We start from the raw sequence: 25,531 nt of genomic DNA on the forward strand, positions 1-25,531 counted from the left end.
TTCTGACGCCCAGCAAAGTAGCCCAACTAGAATAATGTATTTAACTGACAGCCAACAGGTTTACAGACAGCCATCCTATTGTTGTTTGGGACTCACACAATGACCAAGCTGCACATCTGCTGCATATATTGGGGAATAGAAGCTAGGTCTTGTCCTTGTATGCTCTTTGGTTGGTGGTTCAGTCTCTATGAGTCCCACCAACTATCCAGATTAGTTGAATCTGTTGTTTTTTCTAAGGAGTTCCTATCCTATGAATCCTTCCTCCAACTTTTGCATGAATGTTCCCAAGTTCCATCTAATCATTGGCTGTGGATCTCTGTAGCTGTCTGAGCCAGCTCTTTCGTGGAGACTATCAGAGGACAGATATGCTGTCTATGAGCATAACATAGTATCATTAATACTGATACATGACCAAGGGATGGGTCTGTAGTTGGGCCTGTTGCTTGGCCATTCGCACAGACTCTACGCCATTCCCTGTCCCTGCATTACTGTAAACAGGATAAGTTTTCAGTCAAAAGTGTTATGGGTAGGTTAGTGTCCCTATTACTCCACTGGGCTTCCAGCCTGGCTATCAGAGCTCTTCAGGATCTGTATCCAATGCTGTGAATCTCTGCTAAGGTCACATTAATTCTTGGGAGCTTCCTCTCTCCCAGGTCTCTGGCAGGTATTTGAGAATGAAAGTTGCAGATTTCCATTTATTCTCATGGCTGTCTGGTCCTTTCTATTATCTCTCCCCACACCTTGTCCCAAAGCACACCCCTTATCCCCTTCCTTATATTCTCATCCACCAAGTTCCCTTCCTACATATTTCCTTTACAATTATTTTATTCCCTCTTCTAAGGGAGATTCAGGCATCCTCCTTTGAGCCTTCTTGTTTAGCTTCTTTGGGTCTATGAATAATAGCATGGGTATACTGTATTTTATGGTTACTATACACTTATACATGAGTACATTCCATGTATGTACTCTTGGGGCTTTATTACCTCACTCAAGATGATATTTTCAAGTTCCCTCAATTTGGCTGAAAATTTTAAAATGCCTTTGTTTTTAATAGTTAAATTGTACTCCATTGTATAGATGCACAACATTTTCATTATCCTATTGAGAGACATCTGAGTTGTTTCCAGTTTGGCTGTTATGAATAAAGTGGCGATGAACATAGTTGAACAAGTGTCCTTGTGGTACACTGGGTGTCTTTGACAGGGTTTCTATTCCTGCACAAACACCATGACCAAGAAGCAAGTTGGGGAGGAAAGGGTTTATTGAGCTTACACTTCCATGTTGCAGTTCATCACTAAAGGAAGTCAGGACTGGAACTCAAGCAGCTCAGGAAGCAGGAGCTGATTCAGAGTCCATGGAAGGATGTTTCTTACTGGCTTGCTTCCCCTGGCTTGCTCAGCCTGCTCTCTTATAGAACCCAAGAGCACCAGCCCAAAGGTAGTACCACCCACAAGGGGCCCTCCCCACTTGATCACTAATTGAGAAAATGCCTCACAACTGGATCTCATGGAAGCACTTCCCCAACTGAAACTCCTTTCTCTGTGATAACTCCAGCCTGTGTCAAGTTGACACACAAAACTAGCCAGTACAATTGACCCCTTGTCAACTTGACACACAAACACATCACTATTAAGCCTCAACCCTTACTTTCTTATTCATCCCCAAGATCTAAATTACTTTAAAAGTCCCACAGTCTTTACATATTAAAAGTTCAATCACCTTAAAATGTCCAATATCTTTAAAATTCAAAGTCTTTTAAAAATTCAAAGACTCTCAACTGTGGGCTCCACCAAAATACTTTCTTCCTTCAAGCGGGAAACATATTAGGGCACAGTCACAAACAAAAGCAAAACTCAAACTCCAATGGTTCAATGTCTGAGATCCAACTCACGATCTTCTGGGCTCCTCCAAGGGCTTGGGTCACTTCTTCAGCTCTGCACTTTGTAGCACACAGCTTGTCTTCTAGTCTCCAGCTGCCTGTACTCCACTGCTGCTGCTGTTTTCGGTGGTCATCACATGGTACTGGTATCTCCCAAATGCTGCTATCTTCCACTGTAATTAGGCTTCACCAATAGCCTCTTATAGGCTCTCATCAGGGTGGCAAGCCTCTGCTCCTATGCATGACCCCTTCAAGTCCTGGGCCATCAATTGCAACTGAGGCTGTACCTTCACCAATGGCCTTCCGTGGCTTCTCACTGTGCCAAGAGCCTCAGCTGCTCTTCATGACCCCTTCATGCCTTCAAAACCAGTACCATCTGGGTGACTCTTACACAGTACCAAGTCCAGCCACAGCACAAAACACAACTGTGGTATCTCTGGAAGACAGTCTTTGTGCTCTCAGAAAACACTTACAAGAAGATTTAATCTCAGTGATGCTGGTCTCTTCTTAATCATTGCTAATTTTTTAGATCCAGCTAACCAGCATCAATAGTCCCAGTAACACAAAGGTTTGTTTTAGTGGTTCAGGTATCTTATTACTCACAGCTGATTCTTCAGCCCCAGATAACCAAAACTACAGAATCTTCACAGTCAAAACATGGCCACTGTAAGAGTCTATAATCTTCCCTCTGAAATTTCACAAGCCAGGCCTCCATCTTTTGCATTTAACATTGTCTTCCAAGCTCCTACAGAACTTTCCACTGAGCTCTTAACATTCTAATGGCTTTTCTAGCTCAAAGTTCCAAAGTCCTTCCACAGTCCTCCCCAAAACATGGTCAGGTTGTCACAGGAATACCCCACTCCTGGTACCAACTTCTGTATTAATTTGGGTTCTCTAGAGTCACAGAACATATGGATAGTCTTTATACAGTTAGGGAATTTGTCGATGAGTTACAGTCTATAGTCCAATTCCCCAACAATTGTCAGCAGCAGCTGTGGATGGAAGTCCAAGGATCAAGCAGTTTCTCAGTCCCACGAGGCAAGCAGGCAAGGAAGAGTGAGTAAATCTTCCTTCTTCCAATGTCCTTATATATCTCCAGCCAGTGTATAGCCCAGATTAAAGGCTATAGTTCTCCAGAAGAGGGTGTGGCCCAGATTAAAGGCTGTAGTTCTCCATCAGAGGGTGTGGCCCAGATTAAAGGCGTGTGCATCCATGACTTTAATCCCAAATGATCTTGAACTCGGAGATCTCCTTGTCTTAGCCACTATGCTTCTAGATCTCCATACCAAGATCCAGGCCAGAAACGTATAGCTCTGAGCCTCCAAGTTAGGATCATAGGTGAGCCTTCCAATTCTAGACTGTAGTTAATTTCAGATATAATCAAGTTGACAACCAGGATTAGCCACTACACTGGGGCATCTTTTAAATGTATGCCTGGGACCAGTAGAGCTGTTTCTTGAGGTAGGATTGTTCCCATTTTTCCAAGAAACCAACAAAATTATTCGAAAGTGATTGTATGAGTTTACACTCCCACCAGCAATGGAGGAGTGTTTTTCTTGCTACACACTGTGCTATGATTTGAGTTTTGGTCTTAGCCATTCAGACTTGTGTAAAATGTAATCTCAAAGTTGTTTGATTTGCATTATGATGACTCAGGTCTTTGAACACTTCTGTAAGTGCTTCCCAGCAGTCAGAAATTTTTTTTCTGTGGAGAATTCTGTTTAGCTCTGTACCCCATTTTTAACTGTGTTATTTGGATAGTTAGTGTCTAACTTCTTCAATTCTTTATAAATTTTTGATATTAGCTCCCTGTCAGATGTGAGGTTGTTGAAGATAAATTCCCAATCTTTAGTTTGTCCTTTTGTCCTATTGACAGTGCCCTTTGCCTTACAGAAGTTTTCAGCCTCCTGAGATCCAATTTATCAATTGTTGATCAAAAAAATTGATCAGGCAATTTATAAATGGCCTGAGCCGTTGGTGTTCTATTCAGGGTATTGTCGACTTTACAAATGAATACAAGACTAACCTGTATTTTTATTCTATTCTATTCTATTCTATTCTATTCTATTCTATTCTATTCTATTCTATTCTATTCTATTCTATTCTATTTCTATTTCTATTTCTATTTCTATTTCTATTTCTATTTCTATTTCTATTTCTATTTCTATTTCTATTTCTATTTCTATTTCTATTTCTATTTCTATTTCTATTTCTATTTATTTCTATTTCTATTTCTATTTCTATTATTTCTATTTCTATTTCTATTCTATTCCATTCTATTCTCTTCAGTGTCCAGTTTAACATTGAGTTCTTTGGCCCATTTGGACTTGAGTTTTGTACAGGGTAATAGTTATGAATCTATTTAACGTTCTTCTATAGGTAGATATACAGTTAGATCAGAAACATTTGTTGAAGATAATTTCCTTTTTCCACTGTAATGTTTCTCCTTTTTTCAAAAAAAAAAAATTGACCGTAGGTATGTGGGTTTATTTCATAATCTTCGATTCCATTCCATTGATCAAAATCTTTGTTCCTGTACTAATAACAATAGTTTAATCATTGTTGCACTGTAGTACAGCTTGAGATAGTAGATGATAATACCTCCAGAAGTTTTTTTTTTTCTGTTCAGGATTGTTTTTAGCTATCCTTGTTTTATTATTGTTGCTATTTTGTTTTGTTTTTTTGTTGTTTGTTTATTTATTTTCTTTTTTGTCTTTTGTTTTCCATATGAAGTTGAGAATTGCTCTGTCAAGGTCTATAAAGAATTGTATTGGAATTTTGATGGAAATTGTATCAAATCCATGAATTTGTTTTGGTAAAATGACCATTTTCACTATGTTAATCCTAGAGGTCCATAAGAATGGAAGATCTTTGCATATTCTAATACCTTTCTCAATTTCTTTCTACAGGGGCTTAAGATTCTTGTCATACAGATCTTTCACTTGCTTGGTTAGAGTTACACTAAGATATTTTATGTTATTCATAGCTATTGTAAAGGGTATTTTTGCCCAATTTCTTTCTTAACCCATTTTTATTTGCATGAGATAGCAGTACTGATTTTTTTGAATTAATTTTGTATTCATTCTCTTAGGTGAAGGTATATATCAGTTGTGGGAGTTCTCTGGCATATATTTTACAGTTGCTTATATACACTATAATATCATCCACAAAAAGTTTTGACGCCTTCCTTTCCCATTTGTGTCCTCTTTATCTCCTCTAATTTTCTTATTTCTCTAGCAATAATATATAATGAGAGATTGGATGTCCTGTCTTGTCCCTGATTTTAGTGGAATTACATTAAGTTTCTCTCTATTTAATTTGATGTTGGCTATTGGCTTGCTATACGTTGCTTGGATTGTGCTTAGGTATGTATGTACTTGGGTATGATCTCTCTAACTCTGTTACTTGAAGGGGTGTTGTATATTGTCAAAAGCCATTTTGAGTATCTAGTGAGATGACCTTATGAGTTTTTTCTTTCAGTTTATTTATATGGTGGATTGCATTGATGAATTTATTCATTCTGAACCATCCCTACATCCCTCAAATGAACCCTATTTGATCATGATGGATGATGTTTTTGATGTATTATTGGATTTGGTTTGCAGGTGTTTTATTTTTTTCAATGTTTATAAGAGAAATTGTTCCACTCTTTCATGGTTTAGGTATCAGAGTGACTCTGCCTTCATAGAACTAGTTTGACAGGGTTATTTTGGTTTATATATTGTGAATAGTTTGAGGAGTTTGGTATTAGTTCTTTTTCAAATATCTGGTAGAATTCTGTACTAAAATTATATGGCCCTGGGCTCATTTTGTTTGGCAGAGTTTAACGACTGCTTCTCTTTCCTTAGTTAGTTTTTTTTTGGGGGGGGGGACTATTTAAAGTTTACCTGGCCCTGATTTAAATTTGGTAAATGGTACCTGTCTCAAAAATCATCCAACCATTGTATTAAGATTTTTCAGTTTTGTGAAGTACAGGCTTTTGAGGACCTAATGATTCTTTGAATTTCATGGGTCTGTTGTTCTCTCTCCCTTGTTCATTCTTTGTTTTGTTTATTTAGATACTGTCTCTTTGCCTTTTAGTTAGTTTGGCAAAAGGATTTTTCTATCTGTTTGATTTTCTCACAGAACCAGCTCTTGGTTTTATTGACTATTTATATTGTTTTCTTTGTTTCTAAGTGATTGATTTCAGCCCTGCTTTTGATTATTTTTTATCTTTTACTCCTCTTTCATTTGCTTGCTTCTTCTCTTTTCCCCTAGTGTTTTCAGGTGTACTTTTAAAATTGCCAATATGAGAACTTTCTAATTTCTTTATGGAGGCAATTGGTGCTATGAACTTTCCTCTTAGGACTGTTTTCATTGCATCCCATAAATTTGGGTATATTGTGTCTTCCTTTTCATTGACCTATAGAAAGTCTTAAATTTCTTTCTTTATTTCTTCTCTGACCCAGAGATCATTGAGTAGAAAGTTGTTCAATTTCCAAGAGAGTATAGGCTTTCTAGTGGTTTTGTTGTTGTTGTTGTTTTCGTTGATGGCCATCTTTAATCAATGATGGTTTGATAAGATACAAGGTTTTATTTCAATTTTCTTGTATCTGTGGATGCTTTGTGACTGACTATATGATCAATTTTGCAGAAGGATCCATGAAGTCATAGAAATATGTATATTTTTTATGTTTGAATGAAATATTCTATAGATGTTTCTCTTAGGTTCATTTCATTTATAATATATATTAGTTTCACTGTTTATCTATTTAACTATTGTCTGGATGTCCTGTCAATTGGTGATATTGTGGTGTTGAAGTCTCCCACTATTATCATGTGGGGTTTAATGTGTGATTTAAACTCTAGCAATGTTTCTTTTACAAATAGGGGTGACCTTGTCTTTGGGGCCTAGATGTTCAGAACTGAGATATTCTTTTGGTGGATTTTTCCTTTCATGTGTATGAAGTGTCCTTCCCTGTCCTTTTTGATTAGTTTTGGTTGAAAATCTATTTTATTAGATATTAGTATGGCTACTTCAGCTTGCTTCTTGGGTCCATTTGTTTGAAAACCCTTTTTCCAGCCCTTTACTCTGAGGTAATATCTATCTTCATGGCTGATGTTTGTTTCTTATATGTAGCAGAATGATGGATTCTCTTTTCACATCCATTCTGTTAGCTTGCATCTTTTTTGGAGGAAATTGTTAAGAGAGATAAGTGACTAGTGATTGTTACTTGCTTTTATTTTAATGGTGGTACTGGTGGTCGTAGTGGTATGCATGTGTGAAAGAGAAAGACATAGAGAGGGAGAGAGAGTGTGTGTTTGTGTGTGATTACCTTGTTTTTGCTGGTATTATTTATTTCCTATGTTTTCTTGGATGTCAATATCCTTCTAGTATTTTCTGTAGGGCTGGCTTCTTGGATAGTATTGTTTGAATTTGGATTGATCTTGAAATATCTTATTTTCTCTATCTACAATGATTGAGAATTTTGCTGGGTATAGTAATCTAGGTTGGTATCTGTGACTTTGTAGAGGTTGTAATGAATCTGTTCAGGCAATACTAGCTTTTAGAGTCTTTGTTGAGAAGTCATGTGTAATTCTGGTAGGCGTGCCTTATATGTTACCTGCTATTTTTCCCTTTCTGCTTCTGATATTCTTTCTTTATTCTGTAGAATTTTTATTTTGATTATTATGTGGTGAGAGGATTTTTTTCTATTCCATTATAATTGGTTTGCTATAGGCTTCTTATATATTTATTGGCATCTCCTTCTTTAGACTGGAAATTTTTTCTTCTATGATTTTTTTAAGAATATTTTCTGGGCTTTGGAGATGGGACTCTTCAGGTTAGGTCTTTTTTGGGTATCCCAGATTTCCTAAACATTTTATGTCAGGAATTTTTTAGATTTAACATTTTCATTGACTGATGGTTCAATTTCTTCTATTGTATCTTCTATGCCTATGATTTTGTCTTCTATCTCTATTTTGTTGGTGGTACTTGCATCTGTTGTTCCTGGTCTCTTCCCTAAATTTTTCATCTCCAGGATTCCCTCAGTTAATATTTTCTTTATTGCTTTTGCTTCAATTTTCAGGTATTGAGCAGTTATTTTTATTTTTTTCATCTATTCAATTGCATTTTTGTGTACATCTTTAAGGGATTTAGTTTCTTCCTTTTCAAAATCCTCTAACTGTTTAATTGTATTTTTCCTCTATTTCTTTAAGGTATTTATTCATTTTTCTCTTTAAAGACCTCTATTATCTTTATAAAATTGTGCTTAAAGTCATTTTCTAGTACTTCTATCAAGTTAGGATATCCAGATATTGCCATACTGCCCTGGTTTTTGTTGACTGTGTTCTTTTGAGGGTCTTTATCCTTCTGGATGGCCTTAGTCCCTGAATGCTCCAGTTGCAGTAGGCTTTGGAAGAAGGCAATCCTACATAATTCTGATGTGGCAGACCTCTGATGGGTATCTTTGGGCTGTATCTGGATCACCATGGTCTGATAAAGGTGAGCAGAAGGTAGCAGAACAATGGAGGTCCAGCAGGGTAGCAGACTACTCGGTGTAGCTGATGGTGTAACAGATAATTCAGTAGGCAGAGAAAATGGGCATGGGAAGGGAATCTAACTTGTATGTTGCCCGATCAACAGATCTGATGAAGGTGGTCAGAGAGATGGCAGTACAATGGACATCTGGCTGGAATGGCATGCTGCTCCGGAGAGCTGCAAGTGACTCTTGATGGGGCAAATGCATTTGTATTTTCAACATCTCCCAGAATGTTTGAGGCATCCAAATAGATAGACAAGTGCTAAGTGAGATGAGTATGAAATCCTTCAAATTCTAGTCACTAGAGTAGTTCTGTCACTTCACGTTCTTCTGGCTTGTGGTTTTTCAAATTCCTTCTCCCTGTCCATTTGACCTTAGTTCTCATATAAATCATTCATATCACCAACTGCATTGATATAATTGTGTATATATAATCATATGTATATATATATATACATATATATGTGTGTATATATATATATATATATATATATATATATATATATATATATATATATGCATATACATATATACGCGTTTTAAGAATTCAAGGACTTTAGAGGACTGAGGACTCTGTGGGGAAAGATCTTGCTCCACAAGAATGAGGACCTGAGTTTTAATCCGAAAACTCACACAAAGCCAGGTAGAATCATTAGTACCTGTAGTCCCAGAACTCTGGCGATAGTTAGTGGGCAGAGATGGGAGAATTGGCAGAAACTCACAGGCCAGTAAGGTTGATACACAAAGAAGAAAAAAGTGACAGTAACTCAAATAAGTCAGAGAATAATGATATTGCCTTAGATTTTCCTTTGAATTCCACATGTGCACAGTGGCCTCCCCATGCTCATAGTCACACACCTGAGTTCTTAATCTCTCATTCTTTTTCTCTCTTTCTCTCATGGGTACAACACACGCACACACACACACACACACACATACCTGTTTTGTTCTATGTTATAAAGATGCTACAAAGTAATGAGAGCAGATAACTTCGAATAGAGGATTGTGTTATCACTCACATTGTTGAGAAAGCCCTATGCTTTATTAATTTTTCAATTCATTGCTTTAAATTTAGAGAATGTATTGTCTGACTAAATGAGAAATGCCAAAACTAGTTTGGGTAAAAAGCATTTTTCAACATGACAGTCCATAGGAAACCACTCCTGCGAAACCTGGAGCAAGATCAAAACTGTTAGTAACATTCGAATCTAGGCAAGTCACCAAAGGAAAAAGTTAATAACCAGTTTTAAAAAGTAGTAAAGTGCAAACTTCATAGTCTGAATACACATAAGAATAAATCACGGTTGTTTCTTTTTTTTTCCTTCAAAAGAAAAATAGAACATAAAGAGAGTAAAAGGAAAAGGACAAATGTCATAAATAGAAGTGAGGTAGGAAATGGACAACACAGTGAGGTCAAGAATGAAAGAGAGTCCTCAGGGAAGGCTTGGGCCAACCACAGACCTCTGCTGTGCTTTCTTTATAACTGCCCTTACATTTCATTATATTTCTCTGGCAGGCATCCCACGTCTTTTTATGTCTGTAGGAAGAGGGTGGCAGAATAATGTTGCTCAGGGGAGGGAAGATTTATGACCTTATATGCTCAGAGTCAGGCTGAATGTTTTCCTTAAATTATAAGCCACTGTCATGTTCAAAATCCAAGCTGAAGATACAGTTCAGTCATGCACAATGTTAAGCATTAGTGTACTGCAACTCTGCACCTTTGTAAGGATCAATGCACAACAGTCAGGCACTCTGAGGAAGGCTGACATATTGTGGCCATACAGTCGTAAGGACTTATCTATCTACTGTGGCCAGGCACTGGAATGGGCACTGTTTTTATTAACAGTAAAAAATTCATAAAATGTTTGAATTAGATGCAAGTCAGAAAACAGTGCTGGAACACCAAATCAGTACTCTGATTGTATTTTTCTACCTGATGACTGGAATGAGATCTACTGTTTATGGTGAAGTACCATGTGGTAAATATGAATATAACTCCAAGAAGCTGGAGTTTCATATCTTACTGACTCAGTCTCAAGCATAAAAAATGTAGAATAAAAATGTAATAGAATATATTTTACTATGATTCATATGAAAATAAAATATTATAATATATAAAATCCTTTAACACAGTAGCTAGAAATTTCACAAAATAGTAAATATATTTTTAACTTTTTCATGATTACCTTCTAAAATTGACTGCATCTCTCTCTCTCATACACACACACACACACACACACACACACACACACTGGTGGGGGAGGGACAGAAAGGAAGGACAGAAGGAGGGATGGAGGGAGGGACATAAAAGGAGGGAGGGAGGGACATAAGAAGGAGGGAGGGATGGACAGAGAGAGAGAGGGACAGAGGGGAGGAGGGAGGGAGAGAAGAAGGGAGGGAGGGAGAGAAATGTAGAGAGAAAAATAAGAGGGAAAACATGTGCTAATATGTTGGATATGACCACTGCCATCCTAGAAGCAAGGTGTATATGTGGCCTTTCTGGGTTCTCCACACCTAATCAAAATTCGTAGGGTATATTTAATTTTTTCTTATTACTACAGTTTTTATTTTCTTTCTTTTGACTTTTGGGATGATGAGTCTTTGGATTATCCTGTCCAATTATAATTGTTAGTCCATCCCTAGCAATTATAAGCTCCGTAGTTTGGAAGCCTTGAATATATAATCCAACCAATGAGGTATTACCAGCCATTCCTTGTCTTAAATTGCTGATGAAAGACATGCCAAACAACCAAAAATGGCACCTCTAGTTAGGAGCATTTAAAAATTCTTGAAACCAGCTTGTCTTCATTTATGCAACATACATATTCTTTCTTTGCATTGGTTCTTGGGAAACCCCCAATAAAACCCCAATGTGATGTTGTATCTTCTGTATCATCGCTTCCCAGGTGACCTGGTATCTCCATTATCTCTATGTGCTCTTTCCTCTCAGGCCTCCTTTTTCTAGTGACAGGTGACCATCACTTCTTTATGACAGTAACTTCCACATTTTTGTATTTTGTCATACAAACAAACTAAAACAAACTACAGGTAGATTCCAAGAAAGAAGTAAATGTAGACCTGTTCACAGTTGCCTTATTCAGATAAACGTTTCTCCAAAATGTTCCTTAATTTGAAGTTCACCTCATGGCTTTACAATCTTCTCTCTGAATCCCAACACAAAGCAATTGCTGTCCTTGAGAATACCACATGCTTTTAGCTAAGGGACTGTTACTTTGAGTCTATTCCATTTGCTTCAACAAACAAATCCCCTGCTTGAAGGACATTTATGGCTGTTGATATATCTTTGAAGTTCTTATAGTTAGAAGCATGCCTTGTGCATCTGCTACCCACTAGGAAGATGTCAATACAGAACAGCATGTAATATTACTCAGCATTCAATCAATATGAGTTTAAAATCTTGGTATCCACTCTAATCTTCTTTTAATTTTTACATTTCTCCAGAGAATGTCATCTTATCTTGTGACTACTGGATGTCTGGTTTCCCTCTTATTGTATAGGATACATCTCATACTTCGAATGGTTTCTGGGTTTTCCTTTACAGACTTGCATATTAGGATAAGTTGTTCCCACTGTCCATGCCTCACAACTCTCAGAACTTTATATCAAGTTACCTTCCATCCTGAAAGCCTGTATTTATTTTCTAATCTCTATAAACTTTTGAAATGAGTATATTTAGTTAAATTACATTAAGTAAATACTGCCAATGCCTTTCTACTCATAATCTAGAAATGGTTTAATCAATTTAATTTTGTGATTATTTGGCACATAACTTTTTCAGACATTTTACCACAAGCAGAATTTGTTCTCCTTTCATCTTTAGCAAATTTAATTATCTCACAGTCTGTCTTAGAAAACCGTCTGATAATTTCATACAGTCTCTCTTGTGTCTCTGTCTCTCTGTCTTTCTCTGTTTCTCTGTCTCTCTCTGTCTCTCTGTCTCTGTCTCTCTGCCTCTCTCTGTCTTTCTCTCTTTGTCTTTCTCTGTCTCTGTCTGTCTCTGTCTGTCTATGTCACTCTGTCTCTCTGTCTCTCTGTCTGTCTCTCTGTCTGTCTCTCTGTCTCTGTCTCTCTCTGTCTCTTTCTCTCTCTCTCTCTCTCTCTCTCTCTCTCTCTCTCTCTCTCTCTCTCTCATGTCCTCTCTCTTGGATATCCCTAATGTACCTTCATCCTCTATTAGACATAAGTATCAACTGGTTCTTTCATTAGAAAATTATTTTGAAAATCCAATTTAAAATGTAAAGCAGTAATTGGAATGAATAGGTGTGTGAAAGTCACCTAAACAAAATCACTTGTACCCAGATGGCAGGAATTCTCAAACAAAAATAAGAAGAGAAATAATCAAAGAAAAATGAGGTTATCAACTTGAAAGTGGGGGACAGTTATGGAAGGGATTCATGAAGGTAGGAATACGCAATGGAATGATGTAATGTTTCCATTAAAAGCAGATAGATAGATAGATAGATAGATAGATAGATAGATAGATAGATAGATGATAGGTAGACAGATAGATGATAGGTAGATAGATAAATGATAGGTAGATCGATAGATAGATAGATAGTCAAATTAGTATTTTCTGGTCCAAAGGCTCATATCTTCTCATTATTTGTGTGGCTTTTCTTTCTCTGTCCTCAAAACCACATTGTAGGAAGACCTGTCACCTGCCATTGTTCTTGGAATTCATCATAGTACAAACTATTGGTTTCCCTAATGCATTTTGAAACACCACTAGTGTCCTTATTCATCTTTTGTACTATTTTGTTCCACAGAATGGCTGCATTCTCTTTTAATTTTAATTTTTAATTAGATTTTTTTATTTACATTTCAAATATTTTCCCTTTTCCAGTCTTCCCTTCAGAAACCCCCTATCTCATTCCCCTTCCCTTGCCTCTATGGGGGTGCTCCCCCACCCACCCACTCACTCCCTTTTTTCTGCCCGGGCATTCCCTTATTCTAGGGCATCGAACACCCTCAGGCCCAAGAGCCTTCCTCCCACTGATGTCCAACAACGCCATCTGTACTGGCTATTTTTGTGTGTCAACTTGACACAGGCTGGAGTTATCACAAAAAAAGGAGCTTCAGTTGGGGAAGTGCCTCCATGAGATCCAGCTGTGTGGCATTTTCTCAATTAGTGATCAAGTGGGGAGGGCCCCTTGTGGGTGGTACTACCTTTGGGCTGGTGCTCTTGGGTTCTATAGGAGAGCAGGCTGAGCAAGCCAGGGGAAGCAAGCCAGTAAGAAACATCCCTCCATGGCCTCTGCATCAGCTCCTGCTTCCTGAGCTGCTTGAGTTCCAGTCCTGACTTCCTTTAGTGATGAACTGCAACATGGAAGTGTAAGCTCAATAAACCCTTTCCTCCCCAGCTTGTTTCTTGGTCATGATGTTTGTGCAGGAATAGAAACCCTGACTAAGACAAATTGGTACCAGTGTAGTGGTGTATTCCTCTAACAACCAGACCATGTTTTGGGGAGGACTGTGGAAGGACTTTGGAACTTTGAGCTAGAAAACCCATTAAAATATTAAGAGCTCAGTGGAAAGTTCTGTAGGAGCTTGGAAGACAATGTTGAGAACAGTGCAAAAGATGGAGGCCTGACTTGTGAAATTTCAGAGGGATGATTAAAGACTCTTACAGTGGCCATGTTTGGATTGTGAAGATTCTGTAGTTTTGGTTAGCTGGGGCTAAGAATCAGCTGTGAGTAACAAGATACCAGAACCACTAAAGCAAACCTTTGTGTTACTGGGACTATTGATGCTGGTTAGCTGGAGCTAAGAAATTAGCGTTGATTAAGAAGAGACCAGCATCACTGAGATTAAATCTTCTTGGAAGTGTTTTCTGAGGGCACAGAGATTGTGTAGCAGAGATAGCCACAGTTGTATTTTGTGCTGTGACTGGACTTGGTACTGTGTAAGAGTCACCCAGATGTTACTGGTTTTGAAGGCATGAAGGAGTCATGAAAAGCAGCTGAGGCTCTTGGCACAGTTAGAGGTCACGGAAGGCCATTGGTGAAGGTGCAGCCTCAGTTGCAATTGATGGCCCAGGACTTGAATGGGTCATGTATAGGAGCAGAGGCTTGTCACCGTGAAGAGAGCATATGAGAGGCTATTGGTGAAGCCTAATTACAGTGGAAGATAGCAGTGTTTTGGAGATGCCAGTACCATGTGATGACCACCAAGAACGGCACCAGCAGTGGAGTACAGGCAGCTGGAGCCTAGAAGACAAGCTGTGTGCTACAAAGGGCAGAGCTGGAAAAGTGACCCAGCCCTTGGAGATGTGCCCTTGGAGATGCCCGGAAGATTGTGAGTTGGATCCCAGACATTGAACCATTGGAGTTTGAGTTTTGCTTTTGGTTGTGACTGTGCCCTGATATGTTTCCCTCTTAAAGGAATAAAGTATTTTATTGGAGCCCACATTTAAAAGACTTTGAATTTTTAAAAGGCTCTGAATTTTAAAGATATTGGACATTTTAAGGTGATTGAACTTTTAATATGCAAAGACTGTGGGACTTTTAAAGTAATTTAGATCTTGGGGATGAATAAGAAAGTAAGGATTGAGGCTTAATAGTGATGTGTTTGTGTGTCAAGTTGACAAGGGGTCAATTGTACTGGCTAGTTTTGTGTGTCAACTTGACACAGGCTGGAGTTATCACAGAGAAAGGAGCTTCAGTTGGGGAAGTGCCTCCATGATATCCAGCTGTGGGGCATTTTCTCAATTAGTGATCAAGTGGGGAGGGCCCCTTGTGGCTGGTACCACCTTTGGGCTGGTGCTCTTGGGTTCTATAAGAGAGCAGGCTGAGCAAGCCAGGGGAATCAAGCCAGTAAGAATGTGGAAGTATAAGCTCAATAAACCCTTTCCTCCCTAACTTGCTTCTTGGTCATGATGTTTGTGCAGGAATAGAAATCCTGACTAAGACACAATCCTTTGCCACATATACATCCAGAGCCATTGTGTGGGAAAAAAAGAGAAGTGGGGGCGGCGGTGTGGCCCTGCATAAGAGCATAGGGACATAGGTGAACACTAGCTAGGCAAGTGCACTGTCCATGGTAAAGAAAGCAGGTGCCCAAATACCTGTAGAGCAAGAGACTGCCTGCTTAGTGAGGAGGGCGATGCTTATTCAGAAGGTGGTGCCATTCTGGTATGGGCCTTCCAGGTACCTGTTGAGGAAGCTTGACTGAGACAATACAGAATCCTTTCCTGGTGGCAGGAAACGTTGAGGCTCCATGTTCTTACATGGCGGGTTTTGATAAGAAGAAACAGTTCATAGTCTCAATACTTTATTATAGAAGAGTAAGAAGAGAAAATGAGATAGAGAAGTAAAGAGAGAGAAGATAGAGAGATGAGAGTTGGCCATGACAACGTGGAAAGAGGGTAAACAGGGAGACAAGGGCAAGGATGAGAGAAAAGGAGAGAGAAGTGAGAGAGCAAGGAGGGGCAAGAAAGCTCTTTTTATAGTGGTCTGGGTTACCTGGCAACAAGTAACTTTGTGGCAGGGAAAGCCTAGCTGTAGCCAGGTGAGGGTAGAGGTGGAGTCTAGCCAGAACTCTAGGGGCCTGGGACGTGCCCATATGCCACTGATGGCCACAGGATTATGGAGTTGAAGAGTCAGCAGTCTGGGAGCATAGCTGAAGGGTTCTGTCCTTTGTAGAAAGTTCTACTGGGTTTCTAGAGTGAGCCTTGCTCAACCAGATTACAGCCTGCCATATAAGGTCCCATATCATGGGTCTTTCCTTATGTACTCTTTGGTTGGTGGTCCAGACCCAGGAGCTCAGGGATGAGGGGGCGGGTCTGGCCTGTTGAGACTGTTGCTCCCTCCATGGGGCTGCGAACTCCCTCAGCTCCTTCAGTCGCTTCATCAACCGACTTCTCCATCATGGACCCGGGGCTCAGTCCAAAGGTTGGCTGTGAGCATGCCCCTCTGTTTTTGTCATGCTCTAGCAGAGCCTCTCAGGAAGATAGCAACATCAGGCAGGCTTCTCTCAGCAAGTACTTTCCAGCATTCACAATATTGTTCGGGTTTGGTGGCTGTATATGGGTTGGGTTGCATTTTTTTTAACTCTCCTTAACTCCATAGCTACCCTCAAAGGTTTCAGTAACTGAATTTTCCCCCATTCTTATTGGTCATTGCCTACAGTCATCTTTTCCATTTGCATTTTGTGATGATACCTGTCTGTTGACATTCTGCTTTGGATTATCCTGAAGACATTGACATGTTTCTTATCTCTTAAAATTTTCCTTATAATTTTTGTCTCCCTTACTAATATTCACCTAAAAAACTTTTTTGTTTGTTTGTTTTTTAGAACATCTTTTATCTTTGTATCTCCTATGGGCTTCTATTTATATTCTACCTGCAGTGTCTCATTTTCAATTACAGCCTCTCTTGCTAATCTCTCTGGTGCTGTAAGTATGAATATAACTTTCCACATTGATTTCATCATACCTGTGCTACATCAGAGAGAACAGGGCCTGTGTCAGGTAGTCCTCACAATTTTATTTTCTCTCTTACTAGTGAAGCTGTGATCATCACAGACACATAAACTATAAATAATCAGAGGATTCATAACCTAGCACATTCTCTGTAACAGCAACTAGCTAGCATAAACACCAGAAGGAAGAAATTATTTTCAAATATATTTAATTATTTTTAAAAAATTGCAATATGGTATTTTGCATGTCTGCCTGTGTATGTGCCAGAGGCATGTAGTTTGATTGCAGAGGCTGGAAGAGGATGACAAGTCCACTGAACCTGGACTAGCATACTTGCATTGTTAACTGCCATCTAAGTGATAGGAAGATATCCAGAATTCACTAGCTCTTAGATGCTGGGACCCTGAATTATTCATTGTACTTGTATGCAATTTGTATACAAAGTGAAAGTTTTCATGTCATTTATGCATAGGCACATAATGTACATTCATCATTTTACTCTGTTACTTCTTTATAATCCCCTCCTCTTTTCCTTTCCATGCTGCTAATTACCCACTCTTTACTTTCACATCTTTTTATTTTCCCCTTTACCTCACCAAGCAAAGAAAACATGTTAAATCTCATTGTAGGACTGGTTGAGATAATGAAATGTGATAATTTTCAAATCTGTCTCCTTGAATAACTCCAGCCTCCTTTTGTCTTTGTAAAACTATTGTGTATATTACACAATTTCTTTATCCATCCGCCTACTGAAGGGTACTGAGGCTGATTCAATGACTTGAGACTAGATCACTGCAGTGGTAATCATTCCTGCCCTGATATTTCCACAACAATGCATTTTGATTTGTTTGGAAATCTATTCAGACAGGTACCCACGATCAAAAGACTTTTATTTTAAACAGGATGAGGAACCTCCAAGAAGATTTACATAGTGGCTGCATTTATTTTCATTCTGACCAGTACTGACTAGTTCTACGAACACCCAATAATCACTGTTCTTTGTGTAGTTGATGACTGTCTTTCTGACAGGGGAGATGTAGAATCTGTACAGTTTTGTTTGATATCCCCATGAATAAAGATTTTTTTTCACTTTTAATTCTTCCACAACCATTGAGATATTTTAAAGCTGAAATTCCATTTGTATTTACTGTAGTTATCTACTCTATAGTAATTTCTACATTTCCAGCATTCCAGTGTCTGTTTCCATGATCTTCCCACTCATTTTCCATCTATCCTTAGGCTGATACACAGCTAGATTAATCATTGAAGAATGTAGCCTCTTCATATTCCATTGCTTTATTTCTTTATATTTTTTAAAAATGTCCTGTTTGATAATTTCATAATGCATGCAATGTGTTTTGATCAAATCCACTGCTGGTCTCCCCCATCCCTCCCTCCTTCTCTCTCCCTCCCACATCCTAGCTTCCTTTATTCTTTTACCACTTTTTTCTTTCAACTTTATATACTTAAACAAACAAAAACATGAGTCTACCTAGTGCTAATGGGGAGAGAAATGTAATCCACCATCTTACTCAGCTGTGAATACATTTCTTACTATGATATGGTGAGGGAAAACTCCATTCTCTGCTGTAATAATTTTGTTCCTGTCTATTAGAGTACCTACAATATTCTGAATTATATTGTGCATATTTATTGTATGTGTTAGGTTCCTTCCTTGAATCTCATCCAATTGAGGGCAGAGGTCATTTCTGATTTATCACTGTATCCCCACAGTATCTATTTCAAGGCTGAAAATATACCAAAATCTTATAAATATGTATAGGAATGAACTTTATACGTGTGATTTCACACATTTCTGCTTTGATACACTGTTCTGTTTTACAATGTTGCTTCTATTTTATTAAAATGATATAATTAGGTATTCAGTGTTATGTTAACTGCCTTCTTTTTTATTATTACTAAATCAAGCTATTTCTCAACTCTTATCCCCAGAGAAATTTCAATATCATCTACACATATGATGGAAGTGTCAATTTCTTGTCATTTCCTGTTGTTGTGTCTGCTTTTTCCACAGGGAAATTGCTTCCCCTTTAATCCTGCTAAGGGGAGGAACACATCACTCACTCTGGATGTTTGTATAGAGTGCCTCTCAGGAGCTCAATCTGGCTTTGCAGTATAACATCTGCAGAAGGCTAGTTCTGGCTATGGAGGGACAACTGGTCAAAGGCAGTCAGCACCTTCTATTTCCTTAGACATGTTAGATGCATCTTATTCTTTTGCTCAGGCTAGAAGTGTGAAGGACCTGCCAGCATCCCAGTGATAAGTCCTCTCAAGGTAACTCTTTAGCCCCCCTACTCCCCCATATACCTCTTGGCATTTTGCTCACAGCTTCTGTTAAGACAGTTTCTGAAATTCTCAGGACTTAATTTGAAGACCTGGTGCAATCTGTAGCCTTTTTTAGGATCTTAAGAACAAGGGAGTGATAAACAGAAAGAACCACACCAAGGAAAATGGACTGATTCTGGTAGAAGCACCTAGCTATCAAGCAGATATGGAATGCCTCCACATGTATTTCAGAGTTCCTAAAAGGAAAGATAGAGTGATCATGGAAATTCTTGAGCAATCAATTTCTCATTCAAAGATATACAAGGAAGAGGAACTTCTGTGTGTTACTGCTTTTCCAGACATGGTGCATGAGGCATCTTTATTGGGCATCTACTGGATCTCTTTCTCTTCAGGTTAATACATAAGGTATCAGGATATCGCACAGGTTGAAAGGAAACTCTGGTGACTGTAGAGTTGTACACTGGCTTTACAAGGATAACATCTAAAGACACTTTACACCAACTCTGACAAGTGTCAGATTGCTTTCTCTAGACTGGCATGATGGAAAGAGAAAACAAACTCACACAAGTGTTTTTGAGTGCCTCACTCTGCAATACAAATAAATAAATGTGAAATGACCTGTGTTGTATCTGCATGCAAAGAACTTGTGTTCTAGTGTACAATCTTCAGTCTTACCAGCAAAGCTAACTTTCATCCTAACAACACTCACTGCTCTGCTGCCTTTGTTTTTAGTTTCTAATGATTTGTATATGTGTGTATTTATTTATATGCATATGTATATAATAAATCTTTCTAGATGTGCTTCTGTGGATATACCTGGCATGGATTCATATTTCATGTATGCAGCATCACAATAATGGTTCTTCCATGAGACAATTTTTCACACATTAAAGAAATTACAGAATTCTTCTATATTAAATATGAATCTACATTAAACAAATAGACAATTTGTTAATTTGTTCTGCTAAACAATATTTAATTATATAAATATATGGCAATAATTTAGAATCTGTGAATAATTGGGTCTGGTATACCCAATGACTGCAAATCTGAGTGTGTCAAAATACCTGTGAAACATTTTGTTCATTATATATAATATGCACATATAATGGTTTATGCTTTAAATAAACTCTAGGTCATCATACTAATCAAATTCCGTACAGATTCTATGTAAGGAGCTCTTGTGCTATATTCTTTTAACAAATACGGTGATGCATGCAAGTTGAATTACTTCTTTTCCAGTGAACACTTGAATTGTCTACTATATCTTTTAATGTAGAAAATAGACGAGGCACGTTTTTATATGCTAGTATTACAAAAGATGTCTCTGAATTGTAATTTTGCATTAATCATGGTAGACAAAATGTAATGTATTTCCAGGTTTGGCCTATCTGTTCATGTTGCTCAATATTCTTGTTTGAGATTGAAAGATTATTTTCTAATTGTGTAGATTATATAATAAAATATAATCTCAATTATGTGACTTCTAAGTATATTGGATATATTTATATCCATATTGATTATCTTTCATTTGCCATAAAATTCTATTAATAGATTTGCTCAATTTTAGAATTTTATTTAATTCTAATAATTTAGAATTTAATTTTAATATATGGTCATTGTATGACTGAATTATACTAAATCTATCTCTTCTAGTTTGTATACACCAATATCTGCTATTTGTCTTTTGATAAATGATAGTTATTAACTACATGGTCATTTTAATCATTATTTTGAGAGATAATAAATGTCTTGCTTGAGAAATTTTTCCTGTCTCCAAGTCAAAATAATTATTTGCTACACTTTCTTTTCAAGAAGATTTAAGTTTTGCTTTGATGTTTATCTTTGTTTGATTTGGAATTGATTCTTAATTCAGAGGAATGTCTATTCATGTTTTATACTTTTCCATGTGGATAATGAGGTCAGACTGAATCCTTCACTCTCCTAAATGCTACTTCATGCCTGGCCCAGGGTAGTTTCCTTAGACCCTGAGTTTTTATGGAGTGATGTCTGTAATTTTGGTCTAATTTTTGTCTAATCAACAATTTTGAATCTTTGAGAAAAGGACAAAGCACATAATAGGGGTAATCAATAAATTAGACTTCATCCAGATTTGAGATAGATAAATTTTGAATTCAAAGAAGCTTGGACTAAGATTATTTCAGCCTAGATTGGGTCAGATATGAGACTCTCACTAAAAATGACACAACAAATGTTAAAAAAGATGTACATAAAGTGAATACTTATACACTATTAATAGCAATAAGAATTAGTCTAGCCACTCTGAAAATGTAGAGGGTCTTCATCAAAACTGAAACTAGAAGTGATATGAGTCAGTAATAGATACCTGCGTGCAACTCAGGACTCTAGGCAAAAGAGTAAAAGGACTCCCTAAATCAGTATACCATAGAGATACTTACATAACATAATCATTGTGAACTATTTACAATAGGTAAGTTACTGAATCAGCCAGGTGCCCATCATTGGATGCATTCTTAAAGAAAATCTAGAATAATTAAATGTGCTACTATATTTTAGATTATGTTTTACATACACACATGTATTTATATATAAATAAAATTATCTTATTTAAAGAAAACTGGGTAGAGTTGGAAATCATTGTGTGAAAAAAATCAACCATGCAAAGCCAAGCAAGTTTTCTCTAATATGAGCTGTCTGGACTTACTTTTAAAGTCACAATATAAGGAGAGTAGTTTGTAAGATGATGAAACCAGAAGGGACAAGAGGCAGAAGAGCATCATGGAGATGTAAATAAGACGAAAACCCATTATATCTTTACATATAATGTCATATTTAAAGCTATTATTTTGCACAATAAAAATTAAAAGTAAAGTTTAAAAAAGGAAGACAGGAAAATTCTTAACAAGAATATGAGTTTTTATACATACTAGGGGTTTTATACTTAGAACACTAACCAGGAAACCTAGAAATAAAAATGACTTCTAAACCTTGAATATTTTTGTCTCAGAGGTGATTACTTTATGTAAAATACCAAGGGTATAATATTCAAAATTCAATATTCAAAGTGTCCTTTGAATGAGAGAAAGTGAAGCAGTGATTTTGTTGAACAAATGAAATTGTGTTAGCTTATACAAATTAAATTAATACATTCTATACTGCTGCATTATATTTTACTAAAAGTGCTTCTGAAAAAGATAAGTATAATATTTAAATTAACAACTTCTGTTTTATATAAAACAAATCTTTAATGGTATCAAAAGAAAATACAACCCATTATCATGCACAGTGATCAGACATTCATAATACAGAATAAATACCAGCAACTACCATGCAAAGATATGGAACATGCTACTAAGGGAGACCAAATTGATAGTGTAAAAGAAAAGCACACAGCTGGAAGTGTTTAAACCAAAAATTCTGAGAGAATAAATTCAAAGCTAACTTTAGTAATCCTTGTGGAAGCACATGTCAAAGACACTTTCAATACATCTTGTTGTTCACTAATTGGCACAAATGTTAATCTTCTCATTATGCATTTTAGCAATGTGGAAAGATTTGGCTTTTTTTCCATGTACTATTTGTGAGATGGGAGGTAATAGTATCATGGTATCAAGAAATATAATAGACAGTTCTTTGAACTTCTGTCAAAATAGGATGAAATATTGAATCAGAAATGTAATAAATCACATAAAAACTTCATGAGTCATCTAAGTCATGTAATAAGCATTGGCTTTTTTCATGTATTGTATTTTGCTACCATTGGGTTACTTGCTGGTCTCAGTACATATAGCACTCTTTCCTTCCTTAATTCTGAAAATATTGAAAAAATTACATGAATAATAAAGCTCAGTTTAAAAATACCATTGTAGATGAAGTACTTTAACTTTTTGTATAACATAATTTAAGTATTTAAAATTTTTGTGTAATCATAAGGAGCTCCAGAAAGAATGGTTGGTCCCCTCCTGATTTCAGCACTGTGACCAGTGGTATCTAATGGGCAACATATTGTAAGATACCCAACAAGCTGCTTCAATCCTATAACTCTTCCAATGGTGACCTTGTGCTCAGTCCAATGGTTGGCTGTGAGCATCTTCTTCTATATTTGCCAGACTCTGGCAGAGCCTCTCAGGAGACAGCTACATCAGGTTCCTGTTAGCAAGCACTTCTTGGAATTCACAATAGTGTTTGGGTTTGGTGTCTGTATATGGGATGGGCTTTGCCACCCACAGGAAGAACACCAGAGTCAACCAACCAGACCTCCCAGAGCTCTGAGGAACTAAACCACCAACCAAAGAGTATAAAAGGAGGGACCCCTGGCTCCAACCACATATGTAGTAGAGGATGGTCTTATTGGACATCAATGGGAGGAGAGGCGCTTGCTCCTGGGAAGGTTGATGTCCCAGTGTAGGGGAATGGCATGGCAGGAGTGAGTGGTTGAGCACCCTCACAGAAGCAGGGGGAGGGAGGATGGGATAGGGGTTTTCTGTAGGGAAATTGGGAAAGGGGATAACATTTGAAATATAAATAAATAAAACATCCAATAAAATAAAATAAGAAGGAAAATAAAAAATAGATGCCCAACAAGAAGAATTGAAGAAAAAAAGTGTTTGTGTGAATGTCTTGTAGAATCTCTTCAGATCTTGTCATTTTTCTTTCTGGGCTTGCACATATTTTTGCAACTTTCCATGTTGCATAATCCAGCTGAGATTCCATGAAGCCATGCTTGTATCTCTAGAAGGAGCTAGTTATGGATTTTGCTCTCCACTGTAGTTAGTGTTGTTAGAAGCTGGCATCTACCAGGTATTTGATTATAATAGAAAGTATCAAAGACTCACAGTAACAACTGTCTTTGGTTAACCAAATGGATAAAGGAAGAAACTGAATTGTGTTTCTGGTAAGATTCCTATGGATATCATGGGCTTATCAGATCAAGCCATCTGTAATTATAACATTATTGGCCCATAGTCAGGCTAGAGTGGACAATTTACCTACAGTAATCGAAAAGGCATTTGAGAGGCCCGTGATAACTTCAAACTTGCTAGGTACTTTCCTGGACCACCATGCCTTGTGGAAATTAGTTTCCTGAGGGTCTAAGAATCAAGCACAGGTTAATATGCTTGGAGACCAGTGCCTTTACTTGTCGAACCAGCATGCAAGGCCATAGTTCTGATTATTTAAATGCATATGATTCACTGCTATGACCCTTAAATTCCAATTGCATTTTTCCATTCATCATTTACTCATATTAAAGGAAATGGAATAATTGTGTTAAGACCTCAGTGAGGACCTATGACTGTTACACTCTTTAGGTCCTCATTTCCTTTGCAGTCCTCACTGCACTGTGCAAATTTCAGAGTACATGCTGTAATTGTAATCAACCAGATGGATAAAGTTTTCTTTCACATAGACACCAATGGTGGGGGAGAGAGCAAAACTCTTTTAGAGTTTACAATCCCAGACCCTTGAGTATCCAGACCTACAGACCAGGCAGACAAAATCAAAGATGTGTGCTTGAAAATCCTGAGACCTACAGTTTAGAAGCTAGGAAATTATGCCTCTAAGGTCTAATCCTGATTGCCTATTGCTCTGAGAGTGGTAGTCAGTTGTCCTGGAATTTGGTTGCTGCTATCTTCCTCAGTTATCAGTAACAGTGGCCTAAGTCTCATGTAAGGAGGAAACAGCAGATGGTTGTGTCTGCTTGTGTTCTGGGTCTTAAGGTACCTGAAACCTTTTTGGACTTGACAGCTTCCTGGGAATTTAGTTACTAAGACCCTCAGTTTCTCTTCTCTGCTTCTTTGAAGTAATATCATTCTTTAGTCCTGGCTTTATTTTATTGTCCTTGCTGTTTTTGTTCTCTTTTGGAAATTGGTAGTTCTGCTTCATGTAATGGTTTCTTGAGCCATTGCCTTCAACTCTTCAGAAACCATCTGTCACCACAGCTTCCATTACAACTCTTGTTGTTGCTGCTGCTGCTGGTGGTGGCACTGGTGTTGCTCTTTTGGGTCTTTTCCACTGATTCCTCTCCTTGTTGGCCTATCAGCACACTCTCTTAATGATAAAGTTTAAATGCAGACAATGAAAGACCATTCAAGATAAGACTTTTATTGGTGCCAATATTGTAACACTGGTGGGCAGTACAGGAGGTTATCACCAACTGACTTTAAAACTCAACCAAAAAGTCTGTATATATAATGTAGCTAGGATTTTTACATCAGCCTTGGAAGATTTTCATGCAAATTGAAGACTATATTTGTACAAAACACAGGCCTACTACTAGGTAAAATGGAAGAGCAAGAAAGAACACTTGTGATGTTAAAAAAAGATTCAGGACATGCTAAATGAAATACTTATGGCTAGATTAATGCTTTTTTGAATGAGAGTGAAGCTTGGCAGTAAGGAGTC

Source organism: Apodemus sylvaticus, chromosome 7 (genome assembly GCF_947179515.1).
Source record: "Apodemus sylvaticus chromosome 7, mApoSyl1.1, whole genome shotgun sequence".
NCBI lineage: Eukaryota > Metazoa > Chordata > Mammalia > Rodentia > Muridae > Apodemus > Apodemus sylvaticus.